The 17,342-nt window shown below is 36.7% G+C and overlaps 1 protein-coding gene across 1 annotated transcript in view; it reads left to right on the forward strand.

Moving 5' to 3' along the window:
- Nucleotides 1-321: 321 nt before the first annotated feature.
- Nucleotides 322-17,342, forward strand: part of LOC124542285 — a 30,627-nt gene continuing 13,606 nt past the window's right edge. The window contains exon 1 of the mRNA XM_047120248.1: nt 322-459. The gene's annotated coding sequence lies outside the window, so the exon portion shown is untranslated. The remainder of the gene's footprint in view (nt 460-17,342) is intronic.

Raw genomic sequence — 17,342 nt, forward strand, 5'->3', positions numbered from 1 at the left:
AACAATTCAAAAGTCTTCTCTAATAAAGTAATTTTGTCTTGGATTTTTTATCGAGCTATTTACTACAGATTACAAGGGAGACCAGCTAACTACTCCTCTCTTCCCCCTCAGAATGTAAAGGGACGGCAAATTCGACGCATCTGGAAAAAGTCCAAATGCAGAAAAAGAAAAAACATTTAATATTTACAAATAAAGCTCTAAATTAAATAGTCATGGTCTGTATAAAATACGCAACTGAAAAAAAAAACAAAGTCGCAGCACGCGCGGCCCGCGCTACAATCCTGTCTCCAAGAATAACTGTTGTTGAAATTCGTTCAGTCGAGCAAAAACCGTCGCCGAGACCGCACGTGTATTCAACACGAACGCGTTTTGTTTATTTACGTTTATACAAATAATAATACATAACATTAAAAAGTTAGTTGAGTGATGTTATAAATAACAATTGTGAATATATTTTCGGTGAGTCGTATTTATTTAAATTATAAATGTGTTATTTAAATTACGATTTCCTTTAAACGGTTTTAATTAGTACTGCATAAGGAATTCTACAGTTGTTTACTTTTTTTTTTAAATGTCTGTTCAGAGTTGAACTTTTGACGTACCTACTTTCAAGATTATCAAAAGCTGTTGTATACTTAAAATGAAACACTTATATTCGTTAATTTATAATTGATGTATTATTAATAATAAATAATATGTTATTAACAATATTTTAAATTTTATATATTTATTAAATCATATTATTATTTAAACAGTTGTATTAATTTATTTTAATAAATGGAGCATTTTTGTAAGGTTCACTTTAATACATAACATTGTATAGTACGATACAATTTAGATGTAGCAGCGGCAAATTTAATTTAACCGATTACTGCCGATTTACACAATCAATAGATAGCTCCCTATCGCGCCACTCGACGCTATTCGTCGCTATAGATTCTCGCGTCAGTTCAACCCGAGACAGCGAGTGCGTGTAAATCGACGCGTCAGATTGACGAATATATTAGGTCATAGGATATTACAAGTTACGTTTGCGTAAAGATCATATTCACACAAGAAATATACATATATTGATAATTTGGGATAGCGTACTTAATTCGGATGTGATCGGTTTTACGAATTTTGTCGATGCTACTAAGTTGTGTCGTATAGTACCTTTCACTTGGCCTGTCAAACGAATTTACTCCATTTTTTGCTAGCTTTTGAGTAGTTTCGAGTTGTCAATATTTTATTTATCTTAAAAATAAAGCTGTTTTTTTGTCGTGTAACACCCAAAAATCGCCTAATATTTTGAAATGAAATTCGTATATATGTTAGGGGAGGTTGACTAGTGCAGCTCATTCTTGCTGTGCGTACTAGTCTTCTTCGCGTTTGGATTCCATTTCCACTTACCATCAGGTGGAGTGGAGTCATGTGCCTACCCGAACAATATAAACAAATAAAAAGCATGTTTCAGAGGCTGAAAATTATCAACAAAAAAAGCATGTTTCAGAGGCTGAAAATTATCAACAAATAAAAGCATGTTTCAGAAGCTGAAAATTATCAACGGGAGGCTAAGAGTAAACTCTGAAAATGGTAGAACATACATTATTTTAATCTGTTTGGTGGGTTTCAGCCAGCGTTTGCAATGTAAACGCATTTTTTTTTCACATTAGAAACTTCCAAAATTATTATCAGTGTTTCTTTACTATATTGTTCATGTATTATATACAAAAACCTTTCCTCTCGAATCACTCTATCTATTAAAAAAACCGCATCAAAATCCGTTGCGTATTAAAGATCTGAGCATATATAGGGACAGACAGCGGTAATCGACTTTGTTTTATAATATGTAGTTATGTTTATTAAATATACAATTGTATTGTAGAACAAGTTACATCAACACTAATTGAGGTGGTCTTGCTTTGTATTTTTTTTACTAAGAACGTATACGAAAGGGCGTATGAGCCACCTGATGGTAATCCAATAGTAAGGTCACAGCTGTATACAAACATTGGCGCTGTAAGAAATATTAACCATCCTTACATCGCCAATGCGCGCGCCATCAACCTTGGGAACTGAGATGTTATGTCCCTTGTGCCTGGAACACAACTGGAACACAACAATACCGAGTACTGTTATTTGGCGGTAGAATATCTTATGAGTGGGTGGTACCTGCCCAGACGGACTTGGAAGAAGGTCTACCACCCAGAGCCATCTTTAACCTATTGGTGGCCCCGGGCAACAGACAAGAGGCAAAAGATTATCTACTGCTGTTTCTTGCCCGTTCTTTTCGGTTGAACATATATTCCGAACCAGTTAGTTTCACATGTATAGTTGTTAAATGAAGATTCAAAAGCTGCTTGTAAAAGCCTATTGGACTAAAGTGTATTATTTTTTGAAAAGGCTTTGCTAGTTTCAAAGGAAAAAATATTACTGTTTTGGGAAAGGTTGTATATGATGACTTTGCGGTATCCCAGATAGGCTATCACAAAACCCTAGAAACGGAACAGAGAATATGAGGAAACATAAATCAATAGCCTCTGCTTATGATCTCCGTGGTCGAGTGGTGTTTACACCGGTTTTCATGGGTAAGCCACTCTGAGGTACTGGGTTCGATTCCCGGCTGAGTCGGTGTAGATTATCATCAGTTTTCTATCTTGTCTTGGGTCTGGGTATTTGCTGTACCGTCGTTACCTCTGATTTTCCACAAGACAAGTGCTTTAGCTACTTACATTGGGATCAGAGTAATGTATGAGAAGTTGTCTCATATTTATTATTATTATTATAGCGTATCATGAGGATGATGTTCCGACCGTCAGGGCCGTATTTAGGGGAGGGCAATCGGGGCAACTGCCCTGGGGCCTCCACATTAGTGGGGGCCACATTTTTCAGTAAGTTAACAAATACCGAGATATAGTCAAATTATAATAATGTTATTATTTAATATGTTAAAAGTTAACGATACAAGTAAATAAATCATAGCTTAGTGGTTGAAATGAAAAAGTAATTAATTGATGATAATATAATTATTAGGTTGTTCTCGCTTCTGTTTGTCCCCCACTGCTTTGTGGCCCGGAGGCCTCCAGACCTTTAAATCCGACTCTGCCGACCGTTAACTGTGGAAAATTTCAAACTCAAATTCCTTTATTCAATACGGAAGCGTTACGAAGTGAAAGTTCAATTAAATGCTACCACCGATTCGGAAAAGATAATACCCCGACCTGAGAAGAACCTGCGAAAGAAATACAGCGGGTCTTATTTTGTTAAGCTTATTATTTACATAAATATATTGGATATGAACAGATATACCCGGGAGGCGATCGCTTCATTCCTAAGGTGCGCTATTACGTAGAAACTCAATAATTTTATAATAAACTCTCGCACACAAGCGATGTTTAACAATTTTAAATTTGGCTTCGGAAGCATTTTGAACGCTTTTTCATCAAGATACCAGACCCCTCCTTCCCCCGCAATGTCCCTTTCCCCTCTCAGATCAAATAAAAAACATCAGCACATTTTCAAAACAAATAACCTGACTTTTCCGATATATCCAGAATTTACAAAAATGGTAATAAATCGATTACTAGGTATCCCAACAAAGTATTGGCAAATTGAAGAACAATGGAAGTTTTTTGTTTGTTCTAAAAAAAACAATGTTCTGTCAAAGGTCATCATAACATACCCAGGGCCTCCAATAGGCTGAAGACGGCTCTGACAACTACTCAGGTCTGTTTAGTGCATAAGTCTGTCCGCAAACACAGAAGCATTTCCCTATGCGACTGTGTAATCGTAAATCGACTTTTAAGTAGTCTAATATTATTTATTTCATTTTACTTAGGAGGACTCTAAAAAATATGTTGAATACGCAATTGTTTTTGATACTTTTTATTGCATATTAATTTGATTTAAAATAGTGTTTTGTTTGAAGTCGGTTTTTCGTTTTGTTAAATTTTTTATTTATATTTTTCTTTTAAGTGAAACTTATGTAGGCTAACTTTTTTTTCTTAATATGGATAGATTAAGCGCGCCGTTTATGTGAGTCAGAAACTACTTGAAGGACAATTTCAAAAGAAACTTGCGAATAAAGCAAAAACAGATATTCGAAACTGCGGCTTTAATCCGTCATGAGGCATTAACTACAAGGTACAACCCTCGAAAGAGCTGTAATCGACCTCAGTAAAAACTTTGCAAAGGAGCTAATATATGTTGTACATCATATGACATCACACCACATACACAAAATTTGATTAAAAGCAGTAAGAAATTGTGCCCTAAATCGCACCCTAACTGTAAGCTGTTTAGGAGTTCCATCACTACATAGTATAAAGTAGTAGTCGCTTTCTCTGTCCCTATATCTTTAAAACTACGTAACGCATTTTGATGTGGTTTTTTTTTAATAGATAGTGTGATTCAAGGGGAAGGTTTGGGCATATAATACATGAACAATATAGTAAAGAAACACTAACAAATTTAGAAGTTTGTAATGTGATGTCGTAAATGTCGAAGCCGGGGCGGGTCGCTAGCTACACAGTATAAAACAAAGTCGCTTACCGCTATCTGCTTTGATCTTTAATACACAAGGATTTTGATACGGTTTTCTTTAAAAGATAGAGTGATTACAGAGGAAGGTTTTTGTATATACAGTAGAATGTCGATAAGTAAAAGTCCAAGGGAAACAAAATATTTTAAGTTATAGAGGTTTTAAGTTATCTAGGGTCTATATTAGGGATAGGTTGATTTAGAGGTAGTTATGTACAAATCTATGTATGTACCCCTCTTCTTATTCTTATTCAAATGTGTCAGAAGGATTGGTCCAATAAAATAAATAAATAGATTAGAAGACTATCTGCTGATTCTTGCTTCTTCAAGATTTGAGCTTCTTTTTTAATGATGATGGTTAATGTACTCTCATGTATCCCAAACAACCGCGCCGAGCCGCAACTTCTTTCCTTTTCAATCCATTTTTCACTGCTTCTTTAGTTTTTAATTTATCGGCGTATGTGAGTGTTGTTAGTTTTCTTTTTGAACTCATTTTAGCCAAAATTTATCATACTGTAGGTAAAGCGATGTTTCCAGAGCAGTGATCAAAACTTATGATCCAAATTCTCAAAGTTCTCTTAGGGCTAACCGTCGCCAAGCTTAAAATAATTTCAATGAAGCAAACCATAGATGACATAATATATTTGTATTGTTGACAATTTAACTAGTGAACATTTGCAGAAAATAAATACCGATACTTTTGTTTTGCACACTCTTTCAATACGACCTATCGATTGACAATTTTATGTTATACAGGATGTGGAAACATTTCTAGTGACTGAGGGCTATTACAGAGATTACTTATTTAAGTTATAAAGTTTGCGTATTTTAGGTTATTGAGGTTTTGGAGTCTGATGGGAGGGGAACATATTATTTTTTGAACTTATAGAGGTTTTTAAGTTACCAAGGTTTAAATTATCGAGGTGCTACTGTAATACATGGACAATTTTGTAAAGAAACACTGATAATTTTAGAAGTTTCTACTGTGTTGTCGTAAATAAACAAATTCTGTAGTATATTTAGTATCAGTATTGCACCCGTGCGAAGCCGGGGCGGTTGCTAGTATGTCACACGTCATTGCCAATAAGGCAGAACGAGTTTGATACAAAATGCGTCCTCATACAATCACTGCTACAAAATGTTCTGTGGTTAGAGAAAGTTAAACTAATGACTCCGGTATTAAATCATGTGGTGACTTACGATTTCATTGTGAAGAAGTTAACGCTTTAAATATCTATATTATTTAAAACGGAGCCGTGATGGCCCAGTGGTTAGAACGTTCATCTTAATGATTGCGGCTTCAAATCCAGGCACCGCTGAATATTTATGTGCTTAATTTGTGTTTATAATTCATTTCGTGCTCGGCGATAAAGGAAAACATCGTGAGGAAATGTGTCTAGTTTCATAGAAATTCTGCCACATGTGTATTCCATCAACCGCATTGGAACGGCGTTGTGGAATATGTTTCGAACCTCCTCCTCAAAGGGAGAGGAGTTCTTGTCCCAGCAGTGGGCAAATAGTTATACTACAGAATGTTTTTATATATATAACAAAGCTTTTTCAGTTAGTTGAGGTCCATATTGGTCTATATTAAATGCACAATGTATTTACGGTACTCAATTGGATAAGGATTCATGCTGTAATGCTTACTCACAAATAAATCGTAAATAAGCCGAAATATATTAATTTTAACAACAATTTTATACAAAACAAACACAGGGCACCACGGTAGCATGTGTAAGCGATCCCGTGGCGCCCACCAAGAGACGGTGAGGGTACCGCTGATTTTGTAGGGAGTAAACCCGGTGGACCTGGGCGCACTCGGCGTCCAGGAAACCGGGGAGTCCCACACACCCCCACTTTCAATCACGTGGGGGAAGCGCGTAAAGCGTTTTTCCAGCGATAAAAAAAAGGTTTGAACCCGTAGTCATCGGTTAAGATGCACGCGTTCACACCACGCGACCATCTCGGCTTCTGTAGTATAATTAGTATCAGTGCGCCCGTGTAAAGCCGGGGCAGGTCAATAGTATGCTAATCAAATACTATCAGATTTGGACACATATAATTTACTACTTTAATATAGTCTTATTGGTACTAGTATTTGTTAAACCTTCTTAGAACCCGCCTTTAAAATATAACAATCATAATCATTACACAGTATAAAACAAAGTCGCTTACCGCTGTCTGTCCCTATGTATGCTTAGATCTTTAATACGCAACGGATTTTGATGCGATTTCTTTTAATAGATAGAATACGTGGCCAATAAAGAAACACAGATCATTGAGGAGCTGAGATGGCCCAGTGGTTAGAACGCGTGTATCTTAACCGATGATTTCGGGTTTAAACCCAGGCAAGCACCACAATAAATATATATATGTGCTTAATTTGTTTTAACAATTCATCTCGTGATTGGCGGTGAAGGAAAACATCCTGAGCAAACCTGCATGTGTCTAATGACATGGAAATACTGCCACATGTGTATTGGACCAACCGCATTGGAACAGCGTTGTGGAATATGTTCCAAACGTTCTCCTCAAAGAGAAATTTACAGGCTGTTACTTTACTTTACTTTATTTAGTTTATTTAGTATCAGCATTGCACCCGTGCGAAGTCGAATGGGGTCGCTAGTAGCTTTATAAAGGAATATTTCTTGGAACGAAACTAAAAATCGTCATTCGATATGCTTACAACGTAATTAAAATAACAAATATTGTTTAATATGCAAACGATCGGCTATTGTTTTAAAATTCACATTCATTTAAAATAATTCGATTGGTCGCCATTTTGAAATTATACATTTATACCACGACACAACTCAGATGTCGCATCGGCAAAATTCGTAAAACCGATCACATTCGAATTAAGTACGCCATCCCGAATTATCAATATCTATTTCTTATGTGAATATGATCTTTACACGAACGTAATAACTTGTATTATCATATGATCTAATATATTCGTCAATTCGACGCGTCGCTTTACACGCACTCGCTGTCTCGGGTCGAACTGACGCGTGAATCTATAGCGACGAATAGCGTCGAATGGCGCGATAGGGAGCTGTCATATGTACTACACCTTATATTCCTTGCATAGTAACGCCATCTTTTGGTAGACATTTGAACTTGATACGTTTAACCTCTTTTTTTTAACCCGGTCATTTAGACCGGTCACGTAATAGTTGTAAAGTTTTTAAGGTTAATTAATGAAATATTTTATTATTGCATGTCAATCGACTATTTTGGTTAAAATATGTCGATTTTGTTAACTCAAGCAACCCACGATACTGAATATACTACAGAATGTTTTTATATATGAAACATTCACGGCTTTTGCGGTCAGTTCAGTATAATAAATAAATAAATATGAGACAACATTACATACATTACTCTGATCCCAATGTAAGTAGCTAAAGCACTTGTGTTGTCTTAAATTTTCGCGATTATTACACATTTAAATAAAACTAATTATAACGGATGAATCGCGTATATTAATTATTTTTAAACATCCCGACGTTTTGAGCACTTTGCAGTGTTCGTGGTCACGGGTAGACTAAGATGACATTTGTCATCTTAGTCTACCCGTGAAAAGTTCCTAGGTTTTGAAGTAGAGGCAATTGAAATTCGCAACCTAAAAAAAAAAAAAAAAAATCGAAGCTTATCGCGGTTGAATCGAGCGATAAGACGTGGCAGGATGCATTAAGCGACGTAAAGCTTGCGTTAAATAGTACAGTCAATAGGGTGACGAAAAGCGAGTCCACTCGAATTACTTATCGGTAAAATCGCACGCCCTCTTAATTTAAAGATTTATGACGGTAATAAGGACGTAGATATCGAACGAGTCAGAGAAAACGCAGCTCTATCGATTTCAAGTGCGGCTCAGTATGACAAAAAACGGTTTGACAGTACAAGGCGAGTTTGAATAAGTTTTCTGTCGATGGCTTTGTGTTACTTCAAAACAAAGAATTCAACCAAAATAAATAAGACCCAAAATTTGAAGGGCCACTTAAAGTTGTTGACGTGTTAGATGGGATACGCCATAAATTATGAGCACTAAACTGTAAACGTACTTACAAGTACGCGCATGATAGATTAGGTCGAATGCCCGAGGGCCAAGTACCACTGGAAGTTGAAGAAATTGAATTGAGTGATGACGGTAATGATGGTGCATCTTAGTTCGGCTGGTCGGACCGTACCAGTAGCCATTTCGTAGCCGTAGTCCGTTAGAAATCGGTATCTGCTTTAAGTAGTCCGTGGATACGCGGTGCGCGAGTGGCTCTGGCGGAGGTCGGGTCTTGTAGAGACCATAGACTCTGGGAGAGTCGGCATTGGTAGAATGCAAAAGAAAGAACACAAGGTGTGTTGGATGGGCTTATGGAAAAGCCACAGGCCACGAATAAGATTCATTGTTCAAGATTCATGTATAGTGAAGTCAGATCAAGTCCAGTAAATTTTAATGATTTAATGATTGTGGATAGTGACACAAGCGGTACTTAGCTGCTCTAGCATTTCTGGTTGTCTTAATTGTAATTTCATTAGATGATTTGTTTCTTTCTGTTTTCTTTTGAAACTTAAATGATAATAAATCAAAATTGTTACATAAGCCAGGAAGTTTATTTTAGTTTCATTACAATGCCAAGTTAGTTGTAATGTTTAGTGTCAGAGGTGGCCGAACGGTGTATACTGTGCTACGATTTAATTATTTCAGAATAACACACGGGGACGTGTGTAAAGCAGGATGGCCGTGTCGGAGACGGTCATGAATTCCATAGCGTAACGAAGCGCGGCACGAATCCCGCGTGGCGGCAGCACTATCGTTACGTCACGACGCGACTAACTTCGTGCTACGACGGAGCCTACCCGGTGGAGGCGCTCAGAGACGACTCACTTACGATTTCGCTCTCGTGAAGATCAGTACCTCCATCCTAGGAACTGTCATTCGCTTCGTTGCCAAGTGTGATACTGAATTAGTGTATTAAGAACTTTAAACGTAGAATAAACGTGTTCCTGTATTCGCGGTTTCCTCTTTGCTCGATCACCCAGTAATACGCCCCTATGATGTCTGACGATCGTACTGATGTCGCTGTCGATCCGACATATATATATATATATATATATATTAATCTTCTTATATCAAAATATATATCTCACGAGGCCCTTTACCCCTTCTAGGAAAACCCGTTAAAAAATCGCCAATAAGCCATTATTTCACGTTAAAAAATAATAAATAAAAAATCGTGATAGATATATACCATCGCGGACTTTCAACAGACTTTAAAAACGAGGAGATTATCAATTCGTCTGTATTTTTCTTTTTTTTTTATATTTTTGTTAGCTCATAACTTTTAATTGGTTGGACCGATTTTAATAAAATTTTTTTATTTGAAAGCTCGTTACAAAGATATAGGGTTTTCTTCGCTGACACCGGCTCCAAATATAACAATAACTATAACTACATTATATAATCGTAAATCGACTTTTAAGTAGTCTAATATTATTCATTTCATTTTACCTAGGAGGTCTCTCAAAAACATGTTAAATATGCAATTATTTTTATTACTTTTTAGTGCATTTTTATTTGTTTTAAAATAGTGTTTTGTTTGAAGTCGGTTTTTCTTTTTGTGAAAATTTTATTTATATACTATGTTTTTTTTTCTATGGAATAGGTTGGCGGACGTGCATATGAGCCACCTGATGGTAAGTGGTCACCATCACCCATAGACAATGACGCTGTAAGAAAAATTAACTATTCCTTACATCATCAATGTGCCACCAACCTTGGGAACTGAGATGTTATGTCCCTTGTGCCTGTAGTCACACTGGCTCACTCACCCTTCAAACCGGAACACAACAATACTGAGTATTGTTATTTGGTGGTAGAATAACTGATGAGTGGGTGGTACCTACACAAACGGGCTTGCACAAAGCCCTACCACCAAGTCCGACGATCGCGGTTTCAACCCAGGCAAGCACCACTTAATAAAAGTGAACTTAATTTGTGTTTATAATTCATCCCGTGTTTGAAAACATCGTAAGTAATCCTGCATGTGTCTAATTTCAACGAAATTCTGCCACATGTGTATTTCACCAACCCGCATTGGAACAGCGTGGTGGAATATTTTCCATCCACCTCAAAGGGAGAGGAGGCCTTATCCCAGCAGTGGGAAATTTACAGGCTGTTGTTGAAAGCGTAAATAGCGTTTTCAAAAAGTGTTTCGATCTTGTTCCCTTGGGCTATTGTCGCCCCCACAAGTGATAAGTTTAAAAGGAGGGGTAAATAGGAATATCAGTAACTTCTTTAACAGTAATTCTTCGCCCGCGGTTTCGTTTGCGTTTTAGGGTATTAGTTTTCAAGTGTAGGCAAAAAAGTAGCCTATGTCCTTCCTTATAGATCAAGTTTGCTTTATACCAAATTTCATCAATATCGGTTCAGCGGTTCGGTCGTGAAAGAGCGTCAGACATACAAAGTTACTTTCACATTTATAATATTGTATAGATTATAGCTGGAGGCTATAGGTTGGTGTTGTTGTCCATGGGCGGCGGTAATCACTTCCCATCACGTGAGCCTCTTACTCGTTTGCCCCCTATAACATTAAAAGTCGAATCAGCTGTGCCCGCGACATTGCACGCCTCTCAATTTAACAAAAAAAAATTGTAGCCTATGTAACTCCTTATTATATCCGTTATCTGCCAGTGAAAGTCGCGTCAAAATCGGTCCAGCCGTTCCAGAGATTAGCCGGAACAAACAGACAGACAGACGAAAAAATGTTATTTTTGTATATGTACGCCTAGTTTTTGCCCGCGACTTCGTTCGCGTGGACTTCAGGTTCGTCCCGTCTAGTCTAGTAATCGCTTAAAATCGCTTCGTAAATAAGTCATTATTTCTCGTACAAAGTAAAGGATAAAAAATGGTTATTGTGGGTTATTCCTAAGAGATAAACATATACCATCACGGACTTTTTTGTAGACCTTTCTAAGTTGTACAATACTGTAGTACATTGTTTTGATCTATCTTGTAGGATTCAGTCAGCGTTTGCAATGTAAGCGCAAAAAATGTGTTTTTTACGACCTCACATTAGAAACCTCAAAAATTGTAGCCTATGTGTTATTCTGATGTATAAGCTATATTGTGGTAAAGTTTCATTCAAATCCATTCTTTTTTACTTGAAAGAGTAACAAACATCCATACATACAAACTTTCGCCTTTATAATAGCAGTAGGATGTATACAATTATACATACATGTTCGTTGAGTAAAAAATGGCTGTTTTAATATTACAAACAGACACTCCAACTTTATTATATGTTTATATTGTATAATAATATAGTAGGAAAATTGTAGTAAGTGTTACTGAAAGTGGGACTGCACTTAAGATATCAAAGTTACAGTTACCGTTAAACTTGACCGTTATGCATTTAAAATGTCTAGCTAGGTATTTTAAAATAATTCTAGTTTTAAATACCAAGCTTTGAGCTACATTTATACATAGCCTTTATTTTATAAAACAGCGTATACGCTTGGAAAGAATTACTTTAAAAAGAGCTCTAATACAAAAGCATATGGTACAAAATTAATTAATACAACTTTGCTTTTATTCTTGGGTAGAAATGTGTGATTTAAAACGAGAATTTAACGGCATTACAGACGCTCTCAGGGCTGGATTTAGAGAGGGCAAATAGGACAACGACACCAGGCCCCCGCAATGAAGGGGCCTCCATTATGTAATTTTAAAATAACATAATTTCTATGTTTTAGTTTAAGTAAGTTACCGTTACAAAATTAAGAGATTTATTTGTAAAATAAAAAAGGGCCTTCGTTTCACTATTGCCCCAGGGCCTCTAGAGTTAATCTAACCTCCATTTAATTAAATAAGTTTGGATATTTAATAAAGAAGTTTCCCCCTATGGACCCGTTTCCGGTATTGTAGAGGATGTGTAAAGTCGGGGTAAGAAAAGTTTCTTCCTTAAGGTCTATTTTCGTGTGCTCAGTATGAGCGACAATCTGCTTTACCGATCGTGAATGACATATTGCGTCGCAATGATTCGATGTTTAAATTCAAAAGGTACTAAGAGCTTAAGACGTGATAAGGGAATGAATTTGAAAACTCACGAAGATTTTCTTACCCTTGTACATTTTAATGGAAGATTATAAATAATAAATAAATATTGGACAACATCACATACATTACTCTGATCCCAATGTAAGTAGCTGAAGCACTTGTGTTGTGGAAAATCAGAAGTAACGACGGTAAACAAACACTCAGACCCGAGACAACATAGAAAAGTAATGAACTTTTTTTACATCGACCGAGAATCAGCTTGGGATCTCGGAGTGGCGTAATCATTAAAACTAGTGTTCACACTTGTCCACGGAGGTCAGCAATGATGATGATGGTGTTAGTATCGAACGAGGGAAGATCATCAGATCATACATGGATGATGATCAGAATATGAACAATAGAGGAGAGTAGATTTAGATTAGATTGAGAAGAAAATAAGTGTTCACAGCGACCCCCCATAACAATTAATGGGTAGATCATTACAAATTTGTAATATTTGTCTGTTATATATTTCTGATTTAGCCATAGTTATATATAATACATTGTATAAAAATATTCTATACATATCATAATATAAATGTCCCTTCAAAATCCGTCCAGCCGTTCCAAAGATTAGTTGGAACAAACAGACAGACAGAGAGACAAGAATTGTAAAAAGCAGTCATTTTAATATTAGAAACGGACATCCAATTTTATTATGGTTTTCACACTTAAGTTTGAAGACCAGACTCAGAATGAGAGAAAGTTACTTTTATGTAGTTTAAATTTATGTTTGTTCAATCTTGGATTTTGCCAGAGTAATCTAGCAGACCCTTCGTCAGAATTTGCTAGAATGCTCCTGGAGTAACCTAACTAACCTAACAGCAATTAATATTAGTAATTGCTGTTAAGTAGAACTCCAGGAGCTCTGAGTTTCTTGCCGGTTCTTCTCGGTAGAATCTACATTCCGAACCGGTGGTAGCTTCAATTAATTGTAAAATGACAATTCAAAAGTGCTTGTAAAAGCCTACTTGAATAAAGTTGATTTTGATTTTGATTTTTGAATATTAAATAATGTCAAAAGCAAAGGAAAAGGGTACAATGGGACTGACGTACTTGTGTTGGACAGAAGTCCCAAAACAAATAAGATAAAAAAAAACCGGCCAAGAGCGTGTCGGACACGCACATGAAAGGGTTCCGTAGCCATAAGATGGGCCCTGGCCCACTTCTGTAAGTAGGTATGTAACATTCCTATTTCCTACTTATTTTCATAGTTTGTAGGTAGTTACTTCCATACATGACCATTCAGTTAGGGCAACTGCACGTCATAAGTTGGTCGAGTTGTATAAAAATAACTAAGTATGATATAGTAGAGTCCGCTATAGTTTTCGTTGAAAGTACTTACTTGGAGGTATACAGCACATTTTTTTCAGAATTATTGTAATAGTATTTCAAAATTTAAGGGGGGGACGCTCTAATTATAACTTTGTATTAGTATATCTCGAAACTGGGGGTTCGATCCACATGGTTTCAAGGCAATTTTTGTTGTATTCAAAGATACCTTTTTAACCATACCCCACACGATGGAGTAAGTTGATTTATTTTTTCGAATAAACTTTGCGCTGTATGGGAGGGGTGGGTAAAAAATAATTATTTTTCTATAATTTTAAAAACCAATATTTGGGGCAATCTCTGCAGAAACGACGGAGAACGAGCCAGGACAGACAGACGGATAGACATGACGAAACTATAAGGGTTCCTCTATTACGGAACCCTAAAAAAAATATTATATGTATAGATTAATATGACAAGCGTCCATAGCTATAATAAATCAAAATTATATTTATTCTTAAACACTCCTATTCGAGTGATAAACAAATTATTATTTATAGACTTCAATCCCGAAATCCTTATAGTGACGTCGGTGTCGATAAAAGAAAAAATATCGGTAGGTCATCAGGTCGACTGTTGACATCACTATTTCTCAGTTATTTTAAAACGATTTAAAAATGGAACAGGATAATTATTTGTTTATTTATTTAACATGTTGGCAACGGCATGATTTTTTTCATTCCTGCGGTACGCCTTCAGCCATTTTTTTAATTCCTAGGGCATTTAGACCCTCCGTGGTCAAGTGATGTATACAGCGGTTGTCATGGATACGCCATTCCGAAATCCTGGGTTCGATTCCCGGTCAAGTCGATGTAGATTATTATCTATAGTTTTCTATGTTGTCTTGGGTCTGTGTTTGTGGTGCCGTTGTGACTTCTGATTTTGCATAACACAAGTGCTTTAGCTACTTACATTGGGATCAGAGTAATGTATGTGATGTTGTCTCATATTTATTTATTGTATGAAACTTGGTATCGATACAGGGCCCATTAGACCCCGTAAAGCAAAGCAAAGCAAAAGCAACAGCCTGTAAATTTCCCACTTCTGGGCTAATGGCCTCCTCTCCCATTAAGGGCTTGGAACATATTCCACCACGCTGTTCCTATGTGGTTTGGTGGAATGCACACGTGGCAAAATTCAATGAAATTAGACACATGCAGGTTTCCTCACGATGTTTTCCTTCACCACCGAGCACAAGATGATTTATAAATACAAATTAAGCACACATATATATATAGTGGTGCTTGCCTGGGTTTGAACCAGAAATCATCGGTTAAGATGCACGTGTTCTAACCACTGGGCCATCACGTCTTATTTTAGACCCCATAACGCTTAAGAAAATAAAACTCGTGTGATTTGATTGAATTTAATTTTGTGGTCAACGAGATCTTGTATTAACGTTGGTACAACATAGCATAATATATATATATATTCATCACTGTCCTACAATATATCAAGTAGACGTTACGGCCTCGCACGACAGAGACAGCTATGTTTATCTTAGCCACGTCGTAATGGAGACACATACGAGGCATTTTAGACCTCGCTTCACAATGAACGTGTTAAAGTCTATACGCGCCTTGCAGAACTCGTCAAGTAAGGAAAACGGTTAATGGCGTGCAGATCCTTTTCTTTTTGATCTTTTGTTATAGTTTTATATATAATTTGAAATTTTGATGATGATTTTTAATTATAATTTTATGTATATCTTGTCAATGACTTTTTTATTACATTGTTAATATATTTCATTCTTTAATGATATATAGCGAAAGCTACTTCGTTCCAATGATGTGTTCACTTCGGAAAAAATATGGAAAGTAACTAAGTAACTAATATATGTTTTATAATGTAGCTTTAAATGGTGAGACTACCTGTAACTGTGTGCACTTGATAGGGCTTTGTGCAAGCCCGTCTGGGTAGATACCACCCACTTATCAGCTATTCTACCGCCAAACAACAGTTCTCAGTATTGTTGTGTTCCTTTTTGAAGGGTGAGCCAGTGTAACTACAGGCATAAGGGACATAGCATCTTAGTTCCCAAGGTTGGTGGCGCATTGACGATGTAAGGAATAGTAAATATTTCTTACAGCGTCATTGACTATGGGTGATGGTGACCACTTACCATCAGGTGGCCCATATTCTCGTCTGCCTACCTATTACCTACCTAATTTGCCAAGACGATTTCGAAACGTGTGTTCATTGCTTTGCTCTTTGTCTACTGTCGGTTGTTCTACTGAAAAAAAAACTATTGTCTATGGGCGATGGTGTACACTTATTAAATCCGGTGACCGGAGTTTCAGAGATGTTTCTCTCTAAGCCTAGCACATATATCTAAGTCGGGCATCGAACCCATCACGGATGTGAGATACAAGTAGAGCATAGCGTAAAGACATAACTAGGAAGAAATTTGAGATGAAACTATGCATGAGCGGTTTCGTTCATGCTTGTCGATATCACGTACGAGAGAAAAGGACGGAACGATGTTTGTCTGTTTCGTTTGAATGATCTGCTGTTAGGTCATACTTTTAGGTCTTACTCTGAAGGCCTGTATCATAACTTCATGAAGGAGATTATTTCTAATCCGGTATGTTAATAACATGTAAAATAAGAGTAACAACCAAGATCCCACTGCTGGGCTAAGGTCTTCTTCCACATGTAACAGATTTGCATTGAATTAAGACATATATAAGGAGTCGAGATGGCCCAGTTGTTAGAACGCGTGCATCTTAACCGATGATTTCGGGTTCAAACCCAGGCAAGCACCGCTGAATATTCAAGGGTGAAGGAAAACATCGTGAGGAAATCTGCATGTGTCTAGTTTCATCGAAATTTTGTCACATGTGCAGTGGAACAACCCGCATTGGAACAGAGTGCTGGAATATGTTCCAAACCCTCTCCTTAATGGAAGAGGAGGCCCCAGCTGTAGGAAATTTTTATGGCCTGTTACTTTACTTTTCTTTAGAGAGGCTTTTTTTTGTTACCTTTATTATACCTTTTTACTGGGTGGACCGATTTTCATATTTTTTTTTTTGTTTGAAAGCTAGTGCTTCCCGTGTGGTTCCATTTTATCCGGTTCTGATCATGGTATCCATATGAAAACGACATAAGTCTTAAATTTGCTCTATGTCTGTGCCCGATAGATAGGTTAATAACTCAAAATTGAGCGAACCAATTTCGATGATTCTTTTTTGGTATTAAGAATGTACTTCAAGGGTAGCTTGGTGAAATTTTGGTAAGATTATGTGTATAGGATCCATGACAAAGCAACGGAACGGTAGGGAACGAAACAATTCTGAGGAGCACGGTAACGATACTCGCCCGAATCTTTTCTTTATAGCTTATTTGGATATTTGAGTCACCTTCCATAACGTATATATATCTACTTTTAATTTGT

Source organism: Vanessa cardui, chromosome 30, assembly GCF_905220365.1.
Source record: "Vanessa cardui chromosome 30, ilVanCard2.1, whole genome shotgun sequence".
Lineage (NCBI taxonomy): Eukaryota > Metazoa > Arthropoda > Insecta > Lepidoptera > Nymphalidae > Vanessa > Vanessa cardui.